Genomic DNA, 5,182 nt, shown 5'->3' on the forward strand with positions numbered 1-5,182 from the left:
AGGATGTCGGAGGGCCAACCTACCCTGGCAAAAATGTCTGCTAGTGCCTGGCACACATTTTTAGCTCTGGTGTTGCTTAGAGCTACTGCTTCCGGCCATCGGGTGGCAAAATCCATGAAAGTCAGTATGTACTGCTTTCCTCTGGGTGTCTTTTTTGGAAAAGGACCCAGAATATCCATAGCTACTCGCTGAAATGGAACTTCAATGATGGGGAGTGGCTGGAGAGGGGCTTTGACTTGGTCTTGGGGTTTTCCCACTCTTTGGCACACCTCACAAGACCGGACATAGGTAGAAACATCCTTGCCCATTCCCTCCCAGTGGAATGACCCCCCCCAAACGGTTTTTGGTCCTGTTCACCCCAGCATGGCCACTAGGGTGATCATGGGCTAAGCTCAAGAGCTTGGCCCGGTATTTAGTTGGAACTACCAACTGTCTCTGAGGATGCCAGTCTTCCTGGTGTCCACCAGAAAGAGTTTCCTTGTATAAAAGTCCTCTTTCTACAACAAACCTGGATCGATTAGAAGAGCTGAGAGGTGGTGGGTTGCTCCGTGCCGCCGTCCAAGCTCTCTGGAGGCTTTCATCTGCTTCCTGTTCAGTCTGGAACTGTTCCCTTGATGTTGGAGACATCCATTCCTCATGGGATTGTGGACCTAGGCTTGGTCCCTCTGGAAACGATGTAGGGGATGGGGCTGTTTCCGTTGACTGTGAACCGCTCTCCGCTGGCGCACTATGTTGCGATTCAGGCTCCGGCTGAGCCTCTTGTGTAGGGTTATGGGCTGCTGCCAGTTTAGGTTCGGTGGGGCCCTTTGGTGTTGAGGTTGCAAGTACTGGATTCAGTGCTGGCAATGGGTCTGGTGTTGGTTGTTCGGCTGGTTCCGGGTCTGGGATTGGTTCCATCTGGGTCTCTGGGACTGGATCCACTACTGCTGTTGCAGACATTGGCCTGGGGTCCGGGTCCATCACCTCTGACCGGGTCCTGATAGAAGTTTCCGGAACAGAGCGAGGCCTCACGGCTTGCGGGTTACCGTTCCCACCCTTTTGGCCTGCTTCACATGATTGGCCAAGTCTTCCCCCAACAGCATGGGGATGGGATAATCATCATAGACTGCAAAAGTCCACATTCCTGACCAGCCCTTGTACTGGACAGGCAACTTGGCTGTAGGCAAATCGAAAGAGTTGGACTTGAAGGGTTGAATCTTCACTTGGATCTCTGGGTTGATTAAATTGGGGTCCACTAAGGAAGCATAGATAGCTGACACTTGTGCTCCGGTGTCCCTCCACGCGGTGACCTTCTTCCCGCCCACACTCACAGTTTCCCTCCGCTCCAAGGGTATCTGGGAGGTATCTGGGCCTGCGGACCTCTGGTGTGATTCCGGTGCAATGAACTGTAATCTGTTGGGGTTCTTGGGGCAGTTGGCCTTTACGTGCCCCAGCTCGTTACATTTAAAACATTGTCCAGCTGACAGGTCACTGGGGCGAGGTGGATTGCTGGAGAATGGTGTGGTGGGACAATAAGGTGTCTGGAGAGTTCTTTGGGAGGTAGGTGGGGCCTTGGGCGGCCCCCGGTAATAGGGTGTGGTCTGGGGTTGTCCCTTCTGGTCTCCGCTCCAACTGCAACCAGTTTTCTTCTTCTTCTGCCACCTCCACCCATCTGGCTCCAACCTCTCCTGCCTTGATTGCAGTTTTGGGCTTCCCATCTAGGATGTATCTTTCTATTTCCTCAGGAACACCCTCTAAGAATTGTTCCATTTGCATTAGGAGGGGTAAATTTACTGGAGATTCAACACTTGCTCCTGATATCCAGGCATCCCAATGTTTCCCAATGTGGTAGGCATGTTGGATAAATGACACGTCTGGTTTCCACCTTAGGGCTCTGAACCTCCGACGAGATTGCTCGGGTGTTATCCCCATTCTGACTCTTGCCTTGGATTTAAACAGTTCATACTTGTTCATGTGTTCTTTAGGCATTTCAGCTGCCACCTCAGCTAAGGGTCCACTGGGCTGCGGCCTCAGCTCTACCATGTATTGGTCAGTAGAGATGTTGTACCCAAGGCAGGCCCTTTTGAAGTTTTCGAGGAAGGCCTCAGTATCATCGCCTGCCTTGTAGGTGGGGAACTTTCTGGGATGGGAAGTGGTACTTGGAGAAGGATTGCTAGGGTTTGTTGGGATATTCTGCTGAGCCTTTATCTTCTCTATCTCCTCCACATACATCCTCTCTTTTTCCTTCTCCTCCAGTTCTTTGTCCCTTTCTTCCATAGCTCTCCTGTGAGCAGCCGCTTGGTGGTGTTCTGCCTCTCTCACTGCCTCCCTTTCTTGTTCCTTCTTCTCCTTCTTCAGCCGCATGAGTTCTATCTGTCTTTCATGTTCCCTTTGTCTTTCCTCAGCCTGAAATCTGGCTAATTCCAGCTTTTGTCGAGCCGTGGATTTTGTCATTCTAACCTCTCTGTTTTTAACTACCTTTACACCCGAGGTTTAGAAATAAACAAAACTTGGCTGTAAAATTTTGCTGTGCTGGAATAGAATACCTATTCTCTGATAGTGATTGTCAGCCTACAGAAAGAGACAATTCCCTTGTCTCTGCTGTGGGCCCAAATCAAAGCAAAAAACCTCCAACTACTTGGAAACCTGCTTACCAGCAGCCCAAAGGAAAAAAAATGGATTTTTAAACTTGTGCTCCTTGTAAAAAATCAAAATCCTAAAAAAAAAAACCCTGCCACTTTTGTCTCCAGGCAAATGGGTAGAACACCCCCCCCCCATTTACTTTTAGGGAAAAAAAAAACTCTGGGTTGGAAGACTGTGAATTTCCCTGCAGGAGTTAAGTACCCTGCCTCCAGGCAAAGAAAACCTGCAATTCACAAAGATAATCCCCTTTTGTCTCTGCTTGGCCACAAAGCAGAGAAAAAACAAGCTGCTTTCAGTTTCAGCTGCTTTCTGGACTTCCTTTCCAAAGGAAAAAAAAATTCCTTTTTAAAATCTGTATTTCTAGTTCAAAAAATCTCAACTGGATCTCAAAATGATTTCAGGTTAATCCCACCACTATGCCACCATGTCATGATTCCTTCCCCACTCTGAACGCTAGGGTACAGATGTGGGGACCTGCATGAAAAACCTCCTAAGCTTATCTTTATCAGCTTAGGTCAAAACTTCCCCAAGGTACAAAATATTCCACCCTTTGTCCTTGGATTGGCCGCTCCCACCACCAAACAAATACTGGTTACTGGGGAAGAGCTGTTTGGAAACTTCTTTCCCCCCAAAATACTTCCCAAAACCTTGCACCCCACTTCCTGGACAAGGTTTGGTAAAAAGCCTCACCAATTTGCTTAGGTGACTACAGACCCAGACCCTTGGATCTTAAGAACAATGAACAATCCTCCTAACACTTGCACCCCCCTTTTCCTGGGAAGTGTTGGATAAAAAGCCTCACCAATTTGCATAGGTGACCACAGATCCAAACCCTTGGATCTGAGAACAATGAAAAAGCATTCAGTTTTCTTACAAGAAGACTTTTAATAGAAATAGAAGTAAAGAAATCACCTCTGTAAAATCAGGATGGTAGATACCTTACAGGGTAATTAGATTCAAAACATAGAGAATCCCTCTAGGCAAAAACTTAAGTTACAAAAAAGATACACAGACAGAAATGGTTATTCTATTCAGCACAATTCTTTTCTCAGCCATTTAAAGAAATCATAATCTAACACGTACCTAGCTAGATTACTTACTAAAAGTTCTAAGACTCCATTCCTGGTCTATCCCCGGCAGAAACAGCATATAGACAGACAGAGCCCCTTTGTTTCTCTCCCTCCTCCCAGCTTTTGAAAGTATCTTGTCTCCTCATTGGTCATTTTGGTCAGGTGCCAGCAAGGTTACCTTTAGCTTCTTAACCCTTTACAGGTAAGAGGAGCTTTCCCCTGGCCAGGAGGGGTTTACCCTTCCCTTTATATTTATGACAGGGCCTTCGGGGTTAGAGTTTAGGGGTGAGGGTTTAGGGTGGGGGGGCTGGTTTAGAGGGGTAAGGGTTAAGGTTAAGGGGTTGGGGTTTAGGGTTGGGGTTAGGGTCAAGGTCAGGGTTGGTTAGGGTTAGGGGTAGGGTTGGGGTCAGGTTGAGGGGGTAGGGGTAGGGTTGTTAAGGTTGAGGGGGTAGGGGGAGTGGTTAGGGTTGTTAGCAGGTTGGGGTTTCGGGTTTTTTTAAATACTGTACTGACTTTATTAAGTTCCAGCAGCCCTTTTTAGGGCCAAGGGTACAGCATCTTTGGTATTTGCATCCTCAGGAAACAGGCCACCCTATTAATTAGTGCAGGCCCATGAAAAGCTCCCAGACCATGTAAAAAAAAATAGCTGGGGTGGAGGGGCAGGAAGAGAATAAATTTGAGCCCATACATACCTCTGATAAATAATTACTACAGTTAAGTCCCTTCCACTGGATGCTTTCACCTCAGCGTGTTCTGTCATCAATCCCCTGGGCGAGTTCAGCTGTTGCGTCCAGGCGTGATGGCTTGTAAACGATGTGTTCTTTTCAAGATGTTAGGAACAAACAGCAGCCCCGCTGCCCGCTCAATTCTCTCAATAGGAACCAGGAAACGTTCAAGTGGGATTGTCTCCTCCACGGGGCTGTTGGGCATCAGGTAGGAGCGCAGCTCAATCTCTCCATTGAGCTTCTCTAGGATGAGTACTTGGAAGAACTGCGTAGAGACTGCCCCATGGTTCTTGCCAATCACCTGTACTTGATGAACATCTTCCCATCTGCCTCCATCCTGGGTAGGAAGAGTGGGCCAGTGCAGACATATACGTTCTTGTTGTACTTTGTTAAACTCCTGCAGTATTTCTCCAGGTTATTCCAGGCTTTCTGGCTCAAATGAGGCTCCTGGGGCACGATGTTGCTGAGGTAGAAGGTGTCCTGCATGGCCTTCTGGCTCCCCCTGTGGTTGGCGGTGGCCGCCAGGTGGCCCTGGTCGAAGCTGCTGCCGCGGTAGTCAGTGTTGGTAGCCCAGTGCTACTCGTCTGCCGTAGCAGAGCACGTAGGACTCAGCTCTGCAGCTGCGGCAACCCGTACTTGGCTAGCTTGCTGCGGGCCACGCCCCTGGGCGCTGGTGGGGAGAGGTCAGCGGTCGCTGCCGCCACCATGGGCAGCCCGGGCAGCAAACGTGTTGCGGGCGGGCCACTGCCCGCCTGCCCCAGCCCT

General features: G+C 49.2%; 1 pseudogene; it reads right to left on the bottom strand.

Moving 5' to 3' along the window:
* Positions 1-4,469: 4,469 nt before the first annotated feature.
* Positions 4,470-5,182, bottom strand: part of LOC125621737 (endonuclease G, mitochondrial pseudogene) — a 765-nt pseudogene continuing 52 nt past the window's right edge.

The sequence above is a fragment of the Caretta caretta genome, chromosome 14 (assembly GCF_965140235.1).
Source record: "Caretta caretta isolate rCarCar2 chromosome 14, rCarCar1.hap1, whole genome shotgun sequence".
Classification (NCBI taxonomy): domain Eukaryota; kingdom Metazoa; phylum Chordata; order Testudines; family Cheloniidae; genus Caretta; species Caretta caretta.